Below are 25,362 nucleotides of genomic sequence, written 5' to 3'. Positions count from 1 at the left end.
CCTCTCCAGGCACAACATGAAGAATAACTCAATGATTTGCCAAAAAGAAGAGAAATATATTATCCCTTCAGTTCCTAAACTTACTTGTTTTCTCATCTTCAAGAACGAAAGTAATTCAGCATACACATATAACATATTTATATTCTTTATAAATTATATTCATGTGCAACTATATAATGTATAATCATATTCATGTACTACCTCTACAAACAAATGTACACATTTAAAATATAAAAAATAAGATGAAAATGGAATCAATGTATCACAAGTGATTGAAATATCTAATACTTTCTTTCAGCAAATCACTGGATCATACTGCAGATTCCTTGAATTTCTGCTCCTCTCATTACAAACTGTTGTATTAGATGACCAATACATATCTTTTCCTACTATTTAATGATTCTCTCCTTTTTCTACTGTGAGCTTGTTTTGTTGTTAATGACAAATACAGTACAGATTTAGTTAGCTGCTGTGGAGTATGAGGCAGAATAAGCAATGTGACTAATCCTCATTGTGCATTCTCAAGCTGACTCCCAGTACTCTCTTTTCATGTCTCCTGAGCACTATACTTATTAAAATTGTCTACTTCTGCAGTATTTTAGTGAAAGGTATTAGGATGCAATATATTTTCTTTTTAACTTGCAAAGGTGATGAATGAAAATTATATGATCATTTGATTAATGATATTAATTTATCAGTGTGAATATGTATTTTAAAAAATCACATACTGTTACGGCAGGAAATAAATTGAAGTTTCTTATATTTTGAAAAAAATCAGATAATATACACGCCATAACTAAAATGATATTTTGTTGAAAGAATCTATTTTAATCACAGTATGAGGATGCCAATCTCATGTTTTTTTAAATATATATTTCAGAGTGAAATGTAAAATGAAGCTTTCCATTTCTAAAAATTCTTGTGTTTCTTTCAAAGTTTTTGGCCTCCAGAAACCCTACATGACCTAACCTATCATTACAATGTGTTATAATTTACATGAAAGGGGAAAAAAACAACCCACAGATACAGCCATTAATGAGATGACTTAAACTATCTGCCAACATTGAATAATTTAAGTGCAAAATGACTTTAAAAGGACTGTGGTGTTTTAAAATTTAAAACATCTACAAAACTTGTTTTTTTACAAACGGCCCTGTAACCTCCCACTGCATGACCAAATTCCTGTCAGTAATATTATGGTCAGGGAAATCAAAGGGAGAAATAATAGGCAACCCCGATTAATGCATCCTTGCTTTCAGTCTTACACTTGATTTCTTTTTTCCTAAAATGAATTATGTTGTGACCTGGGGATCAAATTATGACTACAGAATATTTAAATTGCATTTTGCAATTCAAACCAATACCCAGAAATCATTTCTTTTGCATATGATTCAGGGTGGATGTTGATTTTGTATTTACTATTGATTTACTATATCTAACTGTGATAAAAGGGTAGGGTTATCTAAAAATGACCCTGAATCTTCACTCTGTGCTGCATGGACAGTCAGCCAGGGAGATCTGTAGGGGAACAGCATCAGCATGGTGGCCTGGAGACCTTACACCTATCCACATATCCATACAGGCAAAGGCTTAAAACACTGTTCTTCGAGTCTTGGAGGAATAGCTTGTGATTTTCCCTCAACAGGCAAAGATCGAAGGCTTGTGAGGCTCTATCTCAGGGCCATTTCCAAATCATCCTCTTTTTCCCTGGGAGGCTATTTTGAAATAGTTTCTCATTGTTTCTGGGGTTCTGAGGGTTTATGTCCCCACTCCATCTCGGGGTATAGCTGCAGATCATAAAAGGAATTTTGCATTCAAGAACTGAATCTCAGCAGAGTTTTCCACAACTGGTACTGTGATGATTCTGTGACTTTTATGTCAGTGTCATCTGTTTGGTGTGTGGGATAGGGAGCTAGGGAGCTGGCATCTTTGGCTACACTTACTTGCATGGTCTATGTAAGTGATAAAAGTGTCTGAATCTAAAAAGGCCATTGTGTTTTCACTGGCTGAATCAGTCGGGCCTTGACCTTGGCCTCGTCTGAAGTGTGCTTCCCAGGACCTCAGCCACCGCTCCTCTTCTCCTGGAAGCAACCACACCGACATTGATTTTGCTGTGATGCTGAGAGGGATTAAATTTCCCAGATACCCCTGCTTTCAGATAACTGTAAAGAAAAGCTATCAACCAATGCAGACAGCCTGGCTCTCAAATCCGAAACTCGTGTGTATCCCTCTTTGAATCAGTTTGTTCTCATGCTTACCTTATCGAAGGTCCCTTCACTCGACTAGAAAGCCATGTGTGTGATCAGGAGCTCACCCAGCCTCCACTCCCCATGTCTCTCTGAGGGATCATGGGAAGATGGGCAAAACACACCTTTTCTTTCTTTGCTGAATCTTGGCTTCTAATTGTCCTTTCTCTGAGACCGTGCATTGCAGTTACGGAAATTGCCCTGATACCTAGTGTGTGAGAGGTGGTAACACCGGTGAAATGAATACCTCAAATGCTAATGTTTAAAGAAACATGCTTTATGGGCTGGGCGCGGTGGCTCACGCCTGTAATCCCAGCACCGTGGAAGGCCGAGGAGGGTGGATCACAAGGTCAGGAGATCGAGACCATCCTGGCTAACACAGTGAAAACCTGTCTCTACTAAAAATACAAAAAAAATTGGCCGGGCGTGGTGGTGGGGGCCTGCAGTCCCAGCTACTTGGGAGGCTGAGGCAGGAGAATGGTGTGAACCCGGGAGGTGGAGCTTGCAGTGAGCCAAGATTGGGCCACTGCACTCCAGCCTGAGTGACAGAGTGAGACTCCATCTCAAAAAAAAAACATGCTTTATGGACTGAATTGCGTCCCTTTAAAAGTCAGATGTTGAAGTCCTAACTCTCTAGTACCTCAGTCTGTCACTATATTTGGAGTCAGCGTCTTTATAAAGGTAATGAAGGTTGAATTAGGCTGTTAATGTGAGCCCTACTCCAATTTGACTAGTGTCCACATAATAAGAATTTGGACACACAAGGAAACATCAAAGGTACACGTGTTCACAGAGACAACCATGTAAAGACATAGCAGGAGGGCAGCCATCGGCAAACCCGAGAGAGAGGCCTCAGAAGGACCTAAATCTGATGACAGCTTGTTCTCAACTTCAACCCCCTAGAACTGTGAGAAAATAAATTTCTGTAGTATTTTGTTATGACAACCCTAGCAAACTAATGTAGATGCTAAATAGGGAAGTTCATGATGGAAGCTGAAATTATGACTGCATTGGAAAGAGATAATTTATTCATCCTTTCTGTAATAACTATCAGCATCCAATTACCTTTGAAATGAGAAGACCCGTGCTCAAATAATATAGGAGACCTCAGGAGCTAGGAATGGTTGCACAATAACCATTTTAGCATTAATTATGTAAAATATTTATTGCTTTGAAATATAGAACACCTACTATTAGCATGAGTGAATGTCTTAGATATCCATGGAAAATCCTTTATTTTCACTCTAGAAAGTCTTTTGGTCATCCTCATGTGACAATTCTTTCTTCCTCTGGATATGTTGTGCTTGTTCAACTATACCCTTGAACAAATATTACTAAACGAACTCAAATATTAAGTTTGCAAAAGATAATTTATATAAATAATAACAAACAGAGAGGACGAATAGATGGTAAGCTCTGAAAAAAATTATTATTATTATTATTATTATTATTATTTATTTTTTTTTTTGAGACAGAGTCTCGCCCTGTTGCCCAGGCTGGAGTGCAGTGGCACAATCTCGGCTCACTGCAAGCTCTGCCTCCCGGATTTACGCCATTCTCCTGCCTCAGCCTCCCAAGTAGCTGGGACTACAGGCGCCCGCCACCATGCCTGGGTAATTTTTTGTATTTTTAGTGGAAATGGGGTTTCACCGTGTTAGCCAGGATGGTCTCGATCTGACCTCGTGATCCACCCATCTCGGCTTCCCAAAGTGCTGGGATTACAGGCGTGAGCCACTGCGCCCGGCCAAAATTATTTCTTTTAGTTATATATATTTAAAAGTATATGCTCAGCTCTTGTAATAAATTCTCTTAGAAAATAGAGGATGCCCACTTGTCATTGGTCTAATTAGAGAATAAAAGGCTGTAATTGGTGGTTGTCACTGTCACTTATCTTGGTTAAAAAAGGAATTAGGGCACTTCAACCATATGAAGCAGTTAATAGATTATGTCCTTAGAATAGTTAAGCCTCTGTCCACTATTTCTCCTCGGGAAATCTCTACACATCTGACTGCCTTTCTTCTGGACTATTGTCTCATGAAGTTTGTAGTGTGAACAGACTTGGAAGACAGAGATAGTGTCTCCTTCTGGAGCACAGTGCAGGGTTATTTATAGTTCATTATCTTAAACATAATGTCTTTCTCCAGCACTGACTCTTAGGTCCATTCCAATAGCTTAGTGTTGGATCTGCTGTTTGGAAAGCTGCAGACTAGTATTTTAAAGTCACTCCTCTTTGAAACCACAAACCAAAACAAATCATGAATGCTGATCTGGGTAAGTCATCTAGATACCCCCGATAAGGGTCTATTTTTTATAAGAACAATTGGAATCAACAACCACCTAGACTGTTACCATTGCTTCCTGTATGCATGTGCGTGACAACACATCCACCATTGTAGACTAGATACAAAATAAAAACTCTGTGTTTCTACTGCAGAGGCTACCACTACATGCAACATTTGTGACTCCCCAGAAGTGTTGACCTTTTTCTTTTATCTCAAGGTAACGAAGCTGCATGGCATGCAGTATTGCACTGGCCCATTCTTGGCGGAATGAATATATCAGGCATTTAACCCCATATGGAACTATCAGTCATGCCTCAGCATCAGTGACACTTTTTTAGGTTAGAGAGTTGCAGCTCTAGTCCAACTGCTGGCTCAGGCCAAATCGCTGTAGCTCCTGAAACTAATATGGGTCACATTTTCAATTTTCTGGACCATTTGAAATTTGGCAGTGGTGGGCCTTTTATCACAAAACCTACTGAAAAAATAAGTGATTGTCAAGGTATTCAATGGGTCATCCATGGTTCTCATCCACAGTCATCTAGTATTTTCTGAGCATTACAAAGGCCTCCTTAAAAATTGACATTAGAAGTTTGCCACCATCCTTACCTCTTTTTGGTTCACATACAGGGCAGTTTTGTGAATGAATGTAGCTATCACCAGAAAGAAATAATCCACTCTCAAGTGCTTTCTGGGTAATCATCAGGACAAAACAAGTCAGAAGTTATATATAAGCATTTCAGGTTTCTGCCATTACCATTTCTGGATCTGATGCTTCATTTTTTTTCCTGCAAAAGTAACACCAATTCAGCCTGATTGGAATGCACACTGAGCCTGCCTAGGGAAATTAGGCTTAATTCTGGCTCAGTTGCCTGTATTCTCCTGTAATACTGGCATAATCCTAGATCACAAAGATAGTGATCATCTGGTCCAATACACTACTGTTGGCAATGTGGGCCAATGTAGAGAACACAACAAATCTCTGTAAATTCTATAAAACTGTCCCTGCTCTTCGTACACCTGACTCTTCCAGAGAAAAATTCTGACAAGAAAATAGGTAAAATTATTTCTACTGAAATGTGGCACATGGGCTTTGTGGTAGTAGAGGGAGAGCAACAACCAGGTACCTAATGTGCCAGATAACAAGTATATCAGATCCTGAGAGAGGTGTAGGGGAAGGAGGAATATCGGTGACCTTCATCTTTCAGATCTGCCTTTGGAGCCTTCCTCATGAAGGAATCACTGTGGGGCTTCTCTCTGGAACCGTTGCAAGAAGTTTCAGTTTAACCGCCTGCTGGGTTAGCTATGCCCAGCAGACATCTCTGTCCACAATTTGATCACTGTTTGCCTTAATCTTATGGAGAAATCTACAGAAACTGCAAAGAATGGCTCCTTCTTCTGAATCTTCTAAGCAACTTGTCAACACAGGTGTACTGTCTCTGCTTCATGCCTACTTTTACAGCTGCTCCTTAGTCATTCTCCGGGGAGAAGCATGCCATCCGGCTGATAATATAGAATACAGTATACAGTATAGCTTGAACTGAATGCCCCCAGCAGGCTCTCCGCAAACAGGGATTAAACCGAGTTATTCAAGCTAAACTGGGAACCCTGAGAACTACTCAACTATATTTCTTGAGTAGAAGCCAGTTGTTAACTTTTTTCTTTCTGCAAACAAGATGTCTTGCTCGTTAGATGTGGTCATAAGAGAACTTCAAGTGTATAAGGAAATATTACTTGGCCCTAGAAGATTTTCAGGTCAGCCTCAATTCAGTGACCTATTTTAGAATTAAAAATGCCCTAAAATTCCTTCTTGCATGCAAAGGTGGAGACCGTAATTGTTAATATATTCTGTTGTTCGGGATTAAGGTCTCCAGCCCTATGGAATAGTCAATTCAGAAACCTAAGGAGAAAGTTGCATGGCTTTCCAAGGTAGACCCTGATGGCTTATGGGATTTGTTCAACTGGTTAAGACCAGGATGCTGGGGAGTGGTTTAAATATGCAGAACGGCCTCATCCTGCTGCTTGAGGTGGTGTTGATAGTGGCCTAAGTTAAATGCTAAATGAAACAAATTGAACAGATTTGGTCCCAGCTACTAATGGACAGTTTAACTGAAGTGGTCAATGAAGAGGTGTACTTACAGAGAAATTGTCCAGAAGTCAGGATAGTAAAGGAATGTGCAGATAACATACGAAGACAATCCCCCTATGATCTCTTTTATTTCTGTACATGTTGGTCTGGACTCCTTCCAATGATGTTTGTACAATGCACAGCCTTGGAAGATAGGAATAATATCTCCCTCAAGCACAAAGGGCAGATTTGTTTACTGTCCAGTAAAGTAAAATAATGTCTACCTCTGGAGCAAGGTGAAGGCATGCTTACTGCTTTTATAGAAGAATTAGCTCCCCTAAACTCTGTGCTTTTCTGCTGTTAACACAACTCACTTCGTGTGCGAGCTTCACCTACTGTCTTTGGCTTGCCCTCTGGGAATTGGAGCTTGAGAAACTTGCTCAAGAAAATGCTGATATTCTGGCTACTGGAATTGTTGTGACTCATAAAGGTATCTGTGCCTCACTCAAGAGTGTCATATCTTCTGCCAGAATTCATGAAACAGTGGCAGTCTAACTTGTTAGCTTGCAAGGAGAATACAATCTCAGAATCTTTACAGTACTCGGTGCTTCTGAAACATGCTGTTAGGTTATACCAGTTTTGATTTTCTAAAAAAGAGAGAAAATGAAAAAAATAAAAGAAATTATCAAGAACATAGTAAGAAACAATGTAGATAATATTTAGTCATTATTTAATATTATTCTAAATAGAAAATTAAAAGAATCCTCTTTAAAATGCCATATCAATGTCTGTCTTTGTTTTATTTTTGAATCTGTGTTTGATACTATGATAAAAAAGAACCACTTAATTAATTTAATATGAACATGGAGAAAGGGGAAACTCCTGTTCTTTAGGAATAAACCTGTAAGAAATGGAGTAAAAGCATTTATTATTGAATAATAAAATGAAAATAGTAGGAAGTGTCTTCCTACAAAGAACTCTGGGAACTGGCACAAAGGGAAAAGGCTCCCAAAACTCAATGTCTAATACAGGTTGCTCTCCTGATACGCAGATGCACATGTACAAGGCTGATATTCATCCCAGTGTACTGGTATGGCTGTGAAGGTGTCAACTGCACTAACAAGTCAGTTAAAGCTGCTGTCACACCCTTTAAGTACCTTCCGTCTGGACTGGCAGTTCTCCAGCTCTGGTGTGATGGACCTTCCAACCTTACAGCAGTTAAGTTTCTTTCTCCCTCCCTGCTGCTTGGCAAGTCAGGAAGCCTCCAGCATTTTACGGTAGGGAATTTGCCAACATCCACGGTATTAAGCATTGCCTTTGTTGCATTAGTTATTAAATATTTTTAATATCACAACTGATTAATTATCCACTTAGGGGTCATACTGAAACATCCATTAGTATCCCCAAAACCCATCTCTGTCTTCCCTCCAGACCCTATTCTTCCTCTTTTATATTCTGCCTCAGAGGAAGTCACCACTAAGCCCAGTCTGTTGCCCAATAAATATTTTGTATAGTTTTCTCTCTTCTCCCTACCCAAATCCTTTCCATTGTGCTTGTCATCCCTGTAATAAACCTCACTCCCTCTTTCTCTCCTTTTCACTGCCTTATTTTTCTCTGCCTACTGTCTCAAACTCCTCCAATCTTAATTCTCAAGACAGCTATTGGATTAGTTTTTAAATACAATCTTACGTGGTTACTCTCTGTTTAAAATTCTTCAACAGCTTCCGTGTAAACTTTTCACCTGGTCTTTAGAGAGCTGGTCTCGGATGACCTAGTTAACTCAGATCTTACCAATCCACCACTCAGACCCTTGTGCCAGCCATACATAGCAGACTACTTGTTATTCATACAGCTATTCCATCCTCCTGCACCTCTGTGCCTTCATCACCACAAACAGCCTCTCCAAATCTTTCCTGTGTTAATTACCACTCAACTCTAAAATTTCAGCATAGACATGCCCTTTGGGAGGCATGCCCAGTTGAACAAATAATATCTCTTCTGTACTATACCATGTGTATATTTCATTTTATATTTCTTGTCTGGTTACTTTTCTAGATCATGCAATTCTTTAGAGTTGTTTATGATTCATTAAAAGATCTCAATAAATATTGGCTTAATGAACAAATGTGTTCCTAATAAAATGACTTACATGTTGACTGTGGGCATGTATCCATTTTTTAAAGTATGTATGATAAAGTGTTATATACCAAAAAATCCTGACATCTTGATAAAGAGAACAGCCATCAAATTTTCATCATATCAAAGAGTAATTATGTTAGCATAATATAAATAGAACATCAATTAAAAACAAAAAGGGGTCTAAGCTATGAGAAAATCCAGGAAGATATTATAATAAAGACTGTTTGCATTATTGGAGACATGCTTCCCCGGGCTCCACATTTTCTCTCCAAAATGTTCATTTATAAAAGGCCTATAAAAATCAGTAAAATTTTTTCATATGAAAATGAAGCTGTACCACAAGAAATTATTTTTCTTAGGAATAGATTAAGGGAATGCTCACTCATTGTATAATTGCTTTTATTATTTGTTCAACACTAAAAATTTTTACAAAAAGACAACCCAAAAAATAATAGTCCTACACTGAGAAAGTAGACAACTTGGTAATTTCTCTTAAGTGCTTAAAAGTATGTCATTTGCCTTCTTGGACTAGTTTTAAACTTTTGCCTATATAGAATTTAATGGGCTAGAAATAGAGCTATAAATTGGGTCATGGATAACTAGCTATTCCCACCTCCAACCAGAACTGTTTCTTTTCCTTGGTGAGGAAAAGAGAAATTCCAATTATATATTTAAGTTTCAAGGCCATCTGTGTAACTTTTCATAATATTTCTTCACAGGGAATGGTTTCCAGTTTCAAGGAAGGTAAAGAATAAGATATAGACATCTGTGGAGGCCTCCAATAGTTAATCCTGGAACTATCTGGGTGAGTAAACACAGTGCTGGAGGATTATAAAGACTTTTCTTATCTATATATGTTAGTAAATTATATAAAATTAAGGTGGAAAAATTCTGTATTATAACAAATTTTAAAGCTACATTGGTGCTGTTATCCAAAGATTAACTGTAGTATTTTTTCAAATGTTTTTGTACTACATATATTTTTTTTATTTTTTCCCTTCCTGTCAGCTAAAGTTAATTGCATTGAGTTAGGAAAGAAATTATTCTTTATCTGTAAGGTTCATAAAGAGAAACCCTCTTCCGTGTTTCAACACTTTTGTCGAATTATCTAGAATGCTTTTACACTCGTGTTAATTAGGTTTCTTTCTCTGTCTTACACTTAAACCCTGACTTGATCTCATCCATTTTTCTTAATGAAAGAGAGAGTTGTTGGTATTCACAATATTGCTTTCTTTTTTTTTTTTTTTTCCAGTTAACATACATTCTAGAATCTACACAGACTCAGAGGAATCAGGTTATGGATTTTCTTTTAGTTCTAAAGTATATCCAAATTCTGTTGTCCTCTGTGTTTCTCTGGATCTAAAGAAGCAATAGAATCCAAAATAAATTCTTTCTCTCATCTTGGAAAATAATGTGAATAACTATTTATTTTGCCACAGCTGTTGGGCAGTTTAACCCCTTCCTCCCTGAAGATGTATTTCTATCTTAGATATTGGGACTAGCAATATTTTTAGGCAGAATGATGTTATAAACAGATTCCACATAACTCAGAAGCTTATAATCAAGTCAGCTTCCCTACAAGTTCTCTCTGAACTAATTTTCTGATTCCATGAAATGTCATGCTTTTACGATAGTCATCATTCCAAACACGTTCATTAAGTTTTATTAACAGTAAATGCTACATGACATTGACCCTGGATTTTAAATAGTGAACTTCCTGGCTACTTCAAGAAACCCATATAATATGTACGTATGTTGGTTATTGTGGGAAATTCTTTATTTCTGCTCTGCTTCAATGGCATGGAGCTTGGGGAAGGGAGGGAGATTTCTTAGAAGGCAACAACTAGGTCCCAGTTTTTTCTTCTAGGTCTATTTTGCATTGTTACTCCTATTTCTAACACCATGTCTCCGCCTACCAGGATTGTGTTAATATCTGTATTTTTTTAATTAAAAACCCTCAGATTTAACATCTATCTAATTAAAATTCCACTAACAACTTTGTTAGAAATATCTCCAATCATATGATTTTACAAGTTTGATGCAGATTTCTCCATATATTATTTGCAGTTGTCTCTGACAATCTCTACTACAGATTGATCTATAATATCTTCCACCCAATCAGCACCCCAAACACACTCCACTTGACAAAGTGTGGAATGAATGGTGATAATTAGGATGCTTAAAATTATAGAACTTATTTATAGCTGGGCTTGCAAATAATCTACCCACACTGCCAACCAAGATCCTTATGTGGATAAAACTACTAGGATGCAGATGCTTCCTCCAACATGGGAGGCAGTGGGGTGCTGATAAAATCATGGTAGTGGTCCCATCAAGTTTCTAACATCTCAAAAAATTTGAATCTTCATTTTTATATAACATCTCTCAGTTTAAAAATATTGGCAAAGTTTTAAAAAATTCTATAGGCCAAACAAAAAATGTCCGAGGGCCAAATTTTGCTGTTAGGCTACCAGTTACACCTGCCTGATTTGGGGATTTCATTTTGCTTCTTTTACTCTCCCTTTTAAAATTTTTTTTTGATGAGTTGCTACTACCAAACATAAGCTGAGAATATTTAGTGTGAAAAATAAATCACAATAAAGAATTCCTTTTGTGATTTATTGAATAATTAGCAACAGAAGAATACTGTATTTGAATTTTTTTTTCCAACAGTTGAAATTTTCAAGATAGATTTTATGGAATTAGGCTCCCTTACTATTTTAACCATTTAGGAAATGTTGTAATGTTAGAGAGAAAATAATGTTTTTCTATGAAGGAAGTATGCCTTTGCATTATTAAATTTACAGGAAAACTGTCTTACTGAAAAAATAAGACAGATTATGGATTATTCTGCAGAACATCCTGAGATGTGTGTTTAGTATAAACTTGTGCATTAAATGGATTACTGTCATCTATTTAAGGATTACATCAATGACCAAGACATTAATCTCTCAACTGAAGCTTCTCAAAGCTGGCTGAAAATTAGAAGCACCTGAGGCAATATTGAAACATTCACTTGCTTGAAGCCCACCTGGAAGGATTTTTGACTTTGGAGTATTTACATAGTTGATAGAAAGTCATACAAAAATAAGACAAAAGAAAAATGGATCTGAACATCACAATTAATACACTTGAACTAATTGATATATTTAGAACATAGAACACTGCACCTAAGAAAAACAGAATTTATCTTTTTTTTTAGGAGTACATCTGAGCTTAACTAGAATCAACCATGCAATAAGCTATAAAAAAGCCTCACAAAAATTTAAAATACTGAAATGATTTAAAATATGTTATTTAATTATGAGATTAATAAGAATCAACTATGCAATAAGCTATAACAAAGCCTCACCAAAATTTAAGATACCAAAATAATTTAAAATATGTCCTCTAATTATGGGATTAATTATAATCCCAACAAAATTATAACTAAAAACAGTTCTACTTCCTGGAAATTAAAGAATATACTTGTAAACAATTCAAGGATAAAAGAATAAATCAGTATAAAATTATAAAATTATTCCACTAAATTTTAAGATAAAAAATTGTGAGATGCAGCTAGAGCATTGTTTAAAGAAAAAAATGATAGCCAGTTTGCATATATGAGAAAGAACAAAGGGTAAAAATCAACAATTTAATTTTTCATCTAAAGAATCAAAACTACGTAAAGGAAAAATAAATAATAAAGAACAGCAATGAATGAAATAAATAGGCCGGGCATGGTGGCTCGTGCCTGTAATCCCAGCACTTTGGGAGGCTGAGGCGGGCAGATCACCTGAGGTCAGGAGTTCGAGACCAGCCTGGACAACACAGTGAAGCCCCCATCTCGACAAAAAATACAAAAGTAAGCTGGGCGTGGTGTCAGGTGCCTGTAATCCCAGCTACTCAGGAGGCTGAGGCAGGAGAATCGCTTGAACCCAGGAGACAGAGGTTGCAGTGAGCTGAGATTGTGCCATTGCACTCCAGCCCGGGGGACAAGAGTGAGACTTCATCTCAAAAAAATAAAAGAGAGAAAGAAAGAAAGAATGCAGAATAGAGAATGTAACCAAAGCAATGATTGAAACTTTAAAGATTAATCAATTTTATAAATATCTAATATTGATCAGGATGAAAGAGAACAGAATTACAAAAATAAAAACGGGCACATAAACACAAGCTCTATACATATAAATAAAAAAGAACACTACAAACAACTTTAAGCAAAGAAATTTGATAATATGGTTAAAATGAGCACGTTACTCCATAAGTAAAACTTACCAAAGTTAAGAGATGACATATACAATCTCAGTAGTAAGGCATATGTCAAAGAAATTAAATTTGTTATTTTAGATACGTTTCCACAGGAAAACTCCAGAAGCAGATGGTGAAGACTAGTGAATTCTTCCAAACACTTAAGAAAGCTACAACCGCAATCTTGTACAAAACATAGAATAATGAAGGTAACCTTTCCTAACTACTTTTTGGTGGCTAACAAAACCATGATTCTAAATCCTGTCAAGAACATTCGAGAAAAAATAATATATCATAGAAGCCAAAAGAAAGCATTAGACTAAAATTTAACACGCTTTCATGAAAAATCTTTTAGCAAATTAGGAGAAAAAGTAAACTTTTTAAAATGGCAAGAGATAGCTACAGAAAACCTAGAGTGAGTATACATTCAGTGATTTAAAAGAAAAAAATAGAAAATATTTTCCCTGTAGAGGGGGAAGAAAATGAGCATATTCACTATTTCCATTGTAATATTGTGGTGGAGAAACTAACCGTTGCAATAAGGCAAAAATAAATAAGTAAAAAAAGGAGGGGGATATATAAGGACATAAGGATTGGAAAGAAATAAACAAAACTTAATTTCTTGACTATAACATGGCAACAAAAAAACTCTAAAATTATTCTATAAATGATTTCACTAAATTAGCAAATTTACAATTATCACAGGGTCCAAGTCAATATTAAAAAAGAGCGATTGTATTTCTACCACAAATAAAACAATACAGTTGGAAATTTAAGATAAGAATAAAGGGTAAACAAGTTCTGTAATACTATTTACAAAGCAATAAAATAATTAAATATCTAAAAATAAAACAAAGGTTTGTAAGATCACATTAAAATCTATAAAATATAATTGAAATAAGTTAATGATGACCAAAGCAAATACCATGTATATTCTGGAGACTGAATGTTGTAAAGATGTCAGTTCTGCTCAAATTTATCTGTAAATTTGCAAAACCATCAAGATACTTATAGACTTTTTTTCTCAGACATTGACACATTATGAATCCATATATTTATACAACGTGCCACGAAAAGACAAAGTAATCTCCAATAGAAGTACAAACCCAGGGAAACTGTAGTAACAACTGTGATTCTACTATAAAATTATAAAGCTGTACTAAGACGTTATGATTCCGACAAAGGATAGAAAAAAATAGAACAGAATATAGATTCTAAAGGTACCTCAAGACATGTAATGTCATCTAATTTATGATAATAGTGGCACCTCAATGAAGTCAGAAAATAATTGTGTTGTCAATATATGTAAATTAGACATTGATATATGAAAAGGTAGTATCTTTACCCCTACTTCACACTGTACACAAAAAAAAATTTAGATGAATTGCAGATCTAAATATAATAATAATAATAAAGATTCAAGAAGAAAAATTTGTTTTAATCTTGGAGCAGGCAATAGTATCTGGACACCAACCCCATACCATAGACAAAAATAAAATCTAAATGGAGTGCAGATCTTAATATTTAAAAGAAAAAATAGCATGTATGCTTTTAACAATAAAATTACCATGGTTTGAGGGGTGATGGTTTGAGAGGGAAATGTGGGATAACCTTGACCTCTGAATAGGCAATAATTTCTGAAGCAGGGTCCAAAACTTGCAAAGTGTCAAATTAAACTATATTAAAATTAGGAACATTGATTCATCAAAAACATGAAGAGAGTGAAAATTCAAACTACAAAGTGCAAAACGATTTTCACATTTCATATATCCAGTAGAAATCTCATAGCCAGAACAAATAAAGAAAACTTACAAATCAAGGAAAAGCTGTTTCCTAGATTGCATGAGATAGCTTGCGAAAATTGATCAAGTTGTACACTATAAAATGTGGCCTTTATATATACTATGGGACAATCACATTTAGAATTAAAAGTAACATTTTCTGAAATGGGGCCTGGAGAAATGGTGCTTCCGTGCTGCCAGGGTTAAGAGTCACCATTCCCAGTTCTAAAGGCAGTGAGGACTGGCTGAGAACTGGTGGCTGGGACTGATCACCTTGGGCAGCATCAGCTTCTTTATTTTGCTTCCCTCCGCCTGGGCGGTACTTTTTTTCTATGACACAAAATGTATGGCATTTTCCCACACCAACAACCAATGCTCTAATTATTCAACATCAACTGAGTGTCTAACAACTCGAGTTTGACTCTAAGTCCTGGACCTAGTGCAGACTCACAGGTCAAGGGCTCAGTCTCTCGAAGCCACCCCCACTTCAGCTGGCAGCTGCAAATGGGCTTCTCAGCCTCCCCATGGTTTCGTCCAGTCCAGCCAATCACAAGTTCAGGGCTTCCTACGTGCTCAGAGAAAAATTGAGAAGTCAGCCGTAGGACCTACTCCACAGGTTCCACAATTTTCTAGAATGATTCACAGAACTCAGGAAAGTGCTCTCCTTGAAATTATCAGGTTTTTATAAAGGATTAATTCAGAAACAGACAAATGGAAGACATAAAACAATGTATAGGAGGCAGACGGTGGCACAGTTGCCATACCCTTTCCGTACTCTCTACCTTCTCAGCACATAAATGTGTTCACCAGCCTGGAGGCTCCCCACATCTTGTTGTTCAGGAGTTTTTATAACCCAGTCTCCAGCCCCCTCCTTCTCTCCAGAAGTCAGGGGGTAGGGCTGAAATTTCCAGTTCTCTAATCATGTGATTGGTCTTTCTGGTGACCAGTCCTCATCCTGAAGCTAACTAGGGACCTCAACAAGGTATAAACTCAAGTAGAAACTCAGGTGTGTCTAAAAGGGTTCTTTATGAATAACAAAAGACCTTCCTATCACTCACGGAATTCCAAGGGCTTTTGGAACTCTGTGTCAGAAGCTGACCACAATGACTAAACACATATTTTTATACCACGTGCCCTAAAAATAACATTCTGTGTATGAAAAGACCTGAGAAAACCTTCTGAGATTAACATTTTTCCAAATGTCTTTTGTAGCTTATTAGTGTTCCCTACATCAGATTTCATTTTGGAAAATAAAACTTCATTATTCTCTGCTGATTGTGTATACAATGTTATATTATAGCTCTTTCCATATCTGCACCAAGAAAATCTGTGTAATTGTTTGATCTAACGTTTTTCACATATTTAAACATAGCAATTTTTGTATGCTTGCATAATGCCTATTAACTAGCCCAAAGACATTATGATTCTAAAGAATGTATTTTTAGAAAACTATCATTTTCGTTTTTATCCCTTTTCTACATTATGTTAGGGAGAAAAAGAAAGAAGAGTTTTTATTCAAGCATTATATGTAAAATCCACAAAGAACCAAAGATAAATCCCAGGTACTTCTCAATTTTTCTCTGAGCATGTAATATATTTTTCTACTTCAATTTAGCTTTTGTAAACCAGTTCCAATGCAAATTTGACTAATGATATAAATACTTGTGTATTTTTATTTGTTGATGTTTTGGGCTATATGTATGTGTAGGTGTGTGTGTGTGTGTGTGTATATATATATATTTGTGTCTGTATTTGTGAGAAGATATTCCTGTGCTTCTCTGAAATTCTACCTCCTCCATTCACATAATTCAATTGTTCTTTCTTTTGTTCGACTTAGACACATTGACTGTGCCTCATACTCTTGATCATTATACCTTCAATAGCAGGTTATAGAAGGGATTCACCATTCCTGAAGTAGTGGTTGTATGAAACACACATTTACACTGAGTAGTGCCAGTTGCTTCCACCTCCATTATCTCAAAGTTTGACTTTCAAGTGCAATCTTTGTAGGGTAGGGCAAGTGCCAATCAGACCATAGCTATTATCATAAGTGTCCTAAAGCCTAGGAGATTCCCTACAAGCCAACTGCCTAGTTGACTGATTATATGCAGTTGAACAAGCAATTGAAAACAATTGAAAGCTCCAACCATGACTCTGGTTCTAGTTATGCTTTTTGGCTTCATTTTTTTAATATATAAATGAATGAGTCCATAATGACATAAAAATTGACCTTTCAGCACAGTAGCAGCCTGGTAGTTTATATCTACTTATTACTATCAGTTTCTGTATCAAAACTTTTCATTCTCTGACCCAATGTATTAATAATTTTTAAAATGTATATATGTGTGCATGTGTATACACAAATATGTATACGTGATTTCTCTATTCATATGAATTTACACATAGATATAAGTCATTGTTATGCTGCCAAAGCTGACACTTAACATAAACCAATTGAAAAATAGTTCCTAAATTTGTTATATACTTCTGCGTGGGTATTAGGGCACTCTCTCTCCTGAACTGGAAGAGATGAACTATGAAACTGATGCTCCCAATTGTTTACGGTTTTGAATGATTACAGAAGAAAATGCACTTGAAAACTTCACTGCTCTGTTCTGTATTGAAAATTCTCTGCTTTTTAAATTTCTGTTACATAACTTGTTTAGGAATATCCTTGAACATTACCGGGGATAGCCTTTGAATTTTTGTCTTCCATCAATTTGAATAATTCTAAAAATAACAAATTCAGCATCATTTTCCTTGTTTGGAATGTGCCTGAATTCAGAGAATCCCATGCTAGACAATTTCTCCAATGTCCTCAGTCTCCATCCACAGTCTCCATCATAAAGTATCCCTGAGGCTGTGGTTCCCTGTCTCCAGTATAAAGTACTGAAGTACTGTCCTTTTTTTTTTTTTTTATGAGCAAGAAGTCTTGCTTTCTTGCCCAGGCTGGAGTGCAGTGTCACTATCTCGGCTCACTGCAAGCTCTGCCTCCCGGGTTCACGCCATTCTCCTGCCTCAGCCTCCCAAGTAGCTGGGACTACAGGCGCCTGCCACAACGCCTGGCTAATTTTTTTGTATTTTTTCCTTGGAGACGGGGTTTTACCATGTTAGCCAAGATGGTCTCGATCTCCTGACCTCATGATACACCCGCCTCGGTCTCCCAAAGTGCTGGGATTACAGGCATGAGCCACTGTGCCCGGCCTGTACTTTCTTAAAGTATCTATTAGTTAGTGAAAATACTGTCATCCCAAGACTGGAATGTGTTTGTGTGTTATGGCTTTCTCCTGCAATATTTCACCCGAATTAATTGTAACAATAAAGGAGATCTTGGAGAGAAGCTCCCAGGTTCCTTGAAAGCCTGGGGATGAGGCGAAAACAACCAAGTTTTAAATGAAGTAAGCTCCACCTACATATTTGTGATCATTGCTTAACTTTCTGAGCCATATTTCCCAGACTTCCTTTTCACTGCCTTTTGCAAACAATATTTTCATATTATTACAAAGCTGAAATTCTTTTCAACTTCTTATGCCAGATGGCCTCACAATACACATATGTTTCCTTGGCAATTTCTATGCTGTCGAACTCTTCATCTAATGCCAGTAACCAGTCAAGTACAGGTAACACTGCAGTCTTGGCTTTCACCCCAGGTACCACCTCAAAGCAAGGCCACTGAAGCTTACAAAAAACTGTCTGTGTTTCTCAAGCTCTTATAGATTTTATGCTGTCATTTTTTTTCTTCTTTATCTTCAATGCACCATTCAAATGCTTCATCTTTCAACACTCACTTTGCTTCCCTTAAAAATTCCTTGGATTTCTGTACCTGGCAGGGTCTAGATTGGGCTATATGGAGAAAAGAGTTAACATAACAGGCTTGAAACTGCTATCTTTGGAAATGCCTGCTAGAAAGAGTGGCCCTTAGCTGGCATATGGGATTTAGGGAGGCTTTCCACCATTCGCAGAACTAATAAGAATGGCTTACTCTGCCTAATCTGTTTGTACAAACAATAGCTGAACACCTGCTTTCCTACTAGGAGTCTGAAATTTTGGAACATACTGGGTAGAGGGTGCTTCCATGAGCATCCCTCAATTAAAAGCCTAGGCACTGAGTCTTTAATGAGTTTTTTTTCTGGTAGACAATGTTTTACATGTGTTGTCATAGCTTATTGCTGGAGGAATTAAGCATATACTGTGTGACTCAATTAAGGGAGGACTCTTGGAAGCTTGCACCTGGCTTACTCTGGAAAAGCCTTGTATTAGTCAGCTTGGGCTGCCATAAGAGAATATCATAAAATGGGTGACTTAAACAACAGAAATTTATTTTCTCACAGTATTGGAGATTGGAAGTCTGAGATTAGGGTGCTAGCATAGTCAGGTTCTAGTGAGGGCCCTCTTTCTGGCTTGAAGATGGCCACCTTATCAATATATCCTCATGTGGCAGAGATAGAAGGAGAGAGAGTGAGAGTGAGAGTGAGAGAGAGACAGAGAGAGAAAGAGAGAGAGAGAAAGAGAGAGAGAGAGCAAGAAAGCACCCTTTGGTATTTCTTATTTTAAGGGCACTAATCCCACCAGACCAGGGCCCCATCCTCACAACCTCATCAAATCCTGATTACCTCTCAGAAGACTCATTTCCAAATACCATCCCATTGAGGGTTACGACTTTAAAATACAAATTTTGGGGAAGTACAAATATTTGGCCAATAATAGGCTCTGTGCACATCTTCCCTTTGCTAATTTTGCTTCATTCTTTTGCTGTAATAAATTATTGCCATGAGTGTGACTACATGCTCAGCACTGTGGGTTCCCCTAGTGAATCACAACTAAACTGGGGGTCAATATTGGAGACCCATGTGAAGCTGCTTCACTTGATCAATCTTTTGTTCCAGGATATCAGTCCAGAAACCTGGCACTTCCTGTGCCATATCTGTTGCTCTGAGTCCTTCCCACAACTTCACAATATTGCTCAGAATCATCCTTCCTTCTGCAGAGGCAACTGTATTCTTTTTAATAGTTATGTTCTGGACAATACATGTATGTGAACCATTGTCTATTAGCTGCCTTGCCCTAGGTGTCTCCTCCAGGGCTTTATTTGATAAAATCACATAACAAAGCAAAAGATTCACTTTTGTTCAATGATATCTTCGGAATATGGCCCACCAATCAACAAAGCTCTATAGTTGCAATCACTGTCCTCCATTGATATCCATCTCCAAAGACAGTTACTCCAGGGACCAGTATTACTTTGGCCTTTTCTGCTTTGACATTATATAAGTAACAGTTTTGTTGATGTCCTGGCCTGCTAACTGACTTAATTCTATAATGAGCTTTGAATCAAACTCAGATCTATAGTATGCTTGAGTTCAAGTTTAAATTTACATACCACATTTCAGATCAATTTTCCTATAGATTCTTGCCCTAAAGATTGATCCTTAAAGTTTAGAAGAAAGCAAAGTATAGTCTATAGATCTCATTGGATGATCAAACTATCCTCCTTTCTTGCTCTGACTTAAAGTACAGAAATCATTCTATTTTTAAAATCCTATCCATCCATATCTACATGCAACCCAATATAGATATAAAGAAGTCCCTTATCTATGATCTCTTTCTCTTTTTCTTCATTGTCTCAAACCTTTCTACTCAGTTTTTGCAATAGGAAATGCTTCTTCTTTCTTTATTTCTCTCAGTCCATTCCATTCCATTTCATTTGGCTTGATCACATTTTTTTGCCATTGAACCGGGGGGACTGTGGTAGAAAGTAGATTCTGTTTCTGTTTAGGGAAATAGAGCGTAAACAAAAAATGTTTTTCGTAGTCCTTCTCAAAAATCTAAATCTTCCATAGTTTTTATTGATTAAGTTATAGCATTAATACTGAGAAATTAAACTCTTGCCTATATCCATGAGACCCTTTTTTAAAAAAAATCACTGCACCTGATCTCTACTCTCATTTTGTAATCTGCATGTCAATTATGTATGAAATCCTTGCTTGGTTTGAGCAAAAGTAGCTCAAATTCAACATGTTTTCAGTTGAAATTATGATTGTCCCTTTTATTCACAATATGAACTTACTTTAATGTAACATTGTCAATTTTTTTAAAAAAACAAGCTGGAATGCTAGATGATTTCTTTGACATTTTCCTTTCTCAGATTTCTTGATAGTAAACTCTTTATTAAGTTCTCTCAATTTTACATCAGAATTGTATCTCCAGTTATCTTTCTTTCTCTGCTATTAACATCTTCTTCACCTGGTATATTGCAATACCTTCCTAAACAATAACTTTCCATCTAGTATTAGCCCAATAAAATCAATTGTCCACACATCACAAAACAGATTGTTCATTTTGAAACAAGCATCTAATGATGTCATCAACCTCAGTCAAATATTTCCCACCTTCCTGTTGGCGTTCAGTTCCTCAAACACTCTATGTGTCTTCTGAGACAGGACCTTTACCCCAGCACATCTTACACTAGAACAACTTTCCCTCTAGTTCATATTTATTCTTTCTTTATTTTTTAGCTCAGTTGTTGCTTCTTCTGTGATGTCTTCCATGACGGCTATGACCAAGTCAAATCCTACTATTAAGACTCTATTGGCATAATTCATCTCTCTTTTCTAGCGATACTATAGTTTGCAATTTTGTATTTTTTTCTGTGTGATTATCTGAATATTGTTTTATTTACTAAATCCTGGGTTCCTTGGGGATGGAAAAAAGTCTGGTTTTATTTACCACTGAATTCTCAGTACCTCACATATATCCAGCTTACAATCGACTCTCAATACATGAATTCATGAATGAAGGGACTATCCTTTCATGTTATTATATAAAATGTGTTAATTTTTATCTTTTCAGCTGTTCTAAATACCTCATTCCGGTAACATAGAGTCCAGAATTTCCAGAGACCCAGATGTAGAGATAAATATGGACAACATTTTGGAATAAATGTGGATGGAGAGAGAGAGAGAGAGAGAGAGAGAGAGAGAGAAAGATTTTCTAAAATTTCTAACCTGTATCACATTAAAAAAAAATCTGAATTTTAGGAAAAGCAGTTTGTTGAAAGGCTTAGATTTTTAAAATAAATCCCAGGACCCAAAATAACTTTCTTCAAAATACTCCTTTGATAAGTCTTCTTATTTATCTGGGCACAGTATGCATTTTAGTATTATTTTCATTCTTTTTAGTAGACACTTTTTTTTTCTGAAGGAATAGTCAACTTGCTTTTCTTTCTTTGGCAGGCAGTGAATAGTGCTTAATGTTACCAAAGTGAAAAATCCAAATCTAAAGAACCGTTGTGTTAAATTATCTTTGAGATATGATAACTGTCTCATCACTTAAGAAAATTCTAACTTTTGTTTTTTTCTCCCTGTATTCTTAGTTCTGACTTTATACAAATGTTCTTATATCTCAGTTTCAACTGACTTCTCTTTCTTCTCTACCCTCAACCTCACTTCACCATTAAGTGGGTTTTACTTTTTCAATTTTGCCTTATGACTGATTTTGCAGCTTTTTTACAGATGTGAACAATTGTAGACTCTTGTCTCTGAGGTGGAATCTGATGCAAAAATATTGTGTGTGTGTGCATATATATAGATATATATATACACACATACATTCATACCTTTCATATATATATATATATTCATACCCTTCATATATATATGTGTGTGTGTACATACATATATATATATGAAGGTATATATATATGAAGATATATATATATATGAAGGTATATATATATGAAGCTATATATATATGAAGGTATATATATATGAAGGGTATATATATATATATATGAAGGGTATATATATATATATATATATATGAAGGGTATATATATATATATATATAGGAAGGGTATGAATTGCATTTTACCAGTAAGCTCTATACCCATGTCAATCATGTTTCTTACTTTAGGGATTCAATCACGATTTTATACATAGATCAATGAAAAGATTGCTTTGCTTCCTTTGACTTTCTGTGTCTCCTTCATTCCTGCTATTAGCACTCCTGTTAGTTTTAAACTGTCTTGTCTTTGAGAGAAGAGATTGTGCCTAAACACTCTGATTTTTTTCGCTCTGAAATGTGAGGCATAAAGCCTTCGGCATAGGTGCATTTTCAAACTTCCTAATATATTTTTAAGAACCAGTTCATTTTTGAATAGCTTCAGTCTTTCTCTCAAGTAAAAAAAATGACAAATTTTTCATAATAACTCAGAATATTGGCTGAAGTTCCAAAGCTAGGGACAATCAATGACATTCTCAAGAGAGTTTCTTTAAGCATCAATAGCAGGACTTGCTGAACAGTGGCTAAAAGCAGGTTCTCTGACTCTCATCCACCAACCACTTCTAGCCAGTATATACAACCAAAAATGAGGTTTGGGACAGAGGGTACTATTTCTTTGAAGACAGTGGTAGCTATTGCTGCACCTCTATCCTTTCTGTAACTTCAAGTCGCACATGTTTACAGTGAAATTTAGAAGTGCCTACCAGGTAGGAAGAAGCTGGATACTCACTGACTTGTGCAGTGACATAGGTTCTTCCTTTACCAAACTTTAGTCAAGCTCTGAGTATTCACCTAGGTTTGCTTTCTTCTAAAATTCACTTTTAGCAAGAATCCTGCTAAGTCAGTTTAGCAAGATCCCTGCACACTTAATATCAAATCACGCTCGATATCTAGTTGGGCTCCTCATCTTCCACCTTCCCTGAGGTGGTGTCTAATCATGTTGGGCCTGTCTTCAGCAAGAATCCTGTTAGGTCAGCTGAATCAGAATCCCCTTAACCCTGACATTTCTTAGTAATTTTCCATCCACTGACCCCCACCCTTCTCTTTGTCCATAAATTTTTATTTTCCCTTCCTATATTTGGAGTGAAGCCCAATCTCACTCCCCACTGCAAGACCCCATTGCCATAGTCCCTGTATCTATTGTGATGGTCTTGAAAAAAGTTAGTCTAACCATGCTTTAGATGTCATTGATTTTTTTTTTCTTTAGCAATAGTCTAATAGGGCTATGGGACAAGAGTAGAGCAGTGTAAGAGATTTCAGAAGTCAACTTAAACTATTGGGATTTGGGGAGCACAAAAAAGGCCTAAATTTTTCCTGGATACATCTATTTCATCATTTTTTTTATTGAGACAGAGTCTTGTTCTTATCGCCCAGCCTGGGGTGCAATGGCGTGATCTTGGCTCACTACAACCTCCGTTTCCAGAGTTCAAGCAAATCTCCTGCTTCAGTCTCCTGAGTAGTTTGGATTACAGGCCTCCCACCACCAAGCCTAGCTAATTTTTGTGTTTTTAGTAGAGACGGGGTTTCACCATGTTGATCAGGTTGGTCTTGAACTCCTGACCTCAGATGATTCACCTGCCTCGGCCTCCCAAAGTGCTGGAACTGCTAGGATTACAGGTGTGAGCCACCACACCCGGCCTCCTGGATACCTCTAAATATGAGAGTCTGCTTGGAGCAACCCTTGATGTTAGTTAAAATCTCCATTTTAGACTTTGGTAAGAGCCATTTTTGTTTCCAAAGTTCGATCTGGTAAAAATGCAGAGCACTTTATTGAGCTAAGTGGACAGATTAGAAGGAAACTGATCCAGATATGTTTTGACCCTTTCCAAGTAGACTACTTGTGAAATAGAGAACAACAGAAAAAATCATGGTCTTACATTTTTAACTTTTGTTGTTGGAAATATTGAGATGAGCTGGACAGTGCATTGTACTGAAGTTTAGGATAACCCACTGGGTAAGGAAAGTCATGTGACAAACACACATTAGAGAAAGAGTCATCTAAGTTAGGAAGACACCAATACCGGTTAATAATGGTTTCTGTAAAGTGAGATACTTTGCTCACTTGTCTTTGCCAATACCAGACAGCCCCATCCCCTACCTACATTTGTTTAGCATGGCTGAAGTTGCTTGGTATCAGGTGCATTAAAATTTAGTGTAATCCCTTTTGTTTTTTTCCCATGGAATGTAACATTGTGATGAATGCTCAAAGTGGGTATATCTTTCTGCCACTTTAAAAAATATTTTTGTTCTAGATTCTTTATCCTGTTGGGAGCCTAGAGAACACATTGCCACAGAAAGTATGAATAAATTCTCTTCAGTGGAGGTAACTAGTTGTGAGGAAAGTTGTAGTTTTTTCAAATAATATTTTAAACTCATTTTACTGATATTACTGTTTGTATAATTTCTACAATCCCCTGTAATGAAAAAAAATCACTTTTAATATAAAAAGGATCAATAAGAGGTACTGAAACATCTTAGAATTTGTTAATGTTACTAATTCTTAGTCCAATGTGATTTCATTATGTACAATGCAGTCAGAATAGAAAAGATGGCAATATTTAGAGTATATTCTTTAGAAGTAAAATTCTGGGACAAAAATACATTAGTTCAGTAAACAGTAAGAGCAGTATTAAGCTGCTATATACAGATTTTTTTCATTTTTCAACACAAGTAATTTCCTGAAACAATGGTCTTTTTCTGTAAATACTTCAGCAAAAAGTGGTTAGTATTTTTACTGGAGGCTCTATTTGATGCCAAAAATGCCATTTACTTTTCTTCTCTGGCCCCACTTCCCCCACTGCCAGTTACATGGTGTTATCTGAAGGAGATAGTAGGCTCTC

The 25,362-nt window shown here is 36.5% G+C and overlaps 1 long non-coding RNA gene across 6 annotated transcripts in view; it reads left to right on the top strand.

The window, feature by feature from the left end:
- Window positions 1–25,362, top strand: part of LOC129394953 (uncharacterized) — a 215,865-nt gene that overhangs the window by 63,604 nt on the left and 126,899 nt on the right. For 3 of the 6 annotated variants that reach the window (XR_008622386.2, XR_008622387.2, XR_008622388.2), the window contains exon 5: window positions 9,452–9,537. This is a non-coding gene — a long non-coding RNA (uncharacterized LOC129394953). Of the gene's footprint in view, window positions 1–9; window positions 845–7,624; window positions 7,811–9,451; window positions 9,538–25,362 lie in introns of those variants that run through there. The other 3 variants (XR_008622389.2, XR_008622391.2, XR_008622392.2) reach the window with 2 other exon arrangements.

The sequence above is a fragment of the Pan paniscus genome, chromosome 22 (genome assembly GCF_029289425.2).
Source record: "Pan paniscus chromosome 22, NHGRI_mPanPan1-v2.0_pri, whole genome shotgun sequence".
Classification (NCBI taxonomy): domain Eukaryota; kingdom Metazoa; phylum Chordata; class Mammalia; order Primates; family Hominidae; genus Pan; species Pan paniscus.
This window is presented reverse-complemented; position numbering and strand designations above follow the sequence as displayed.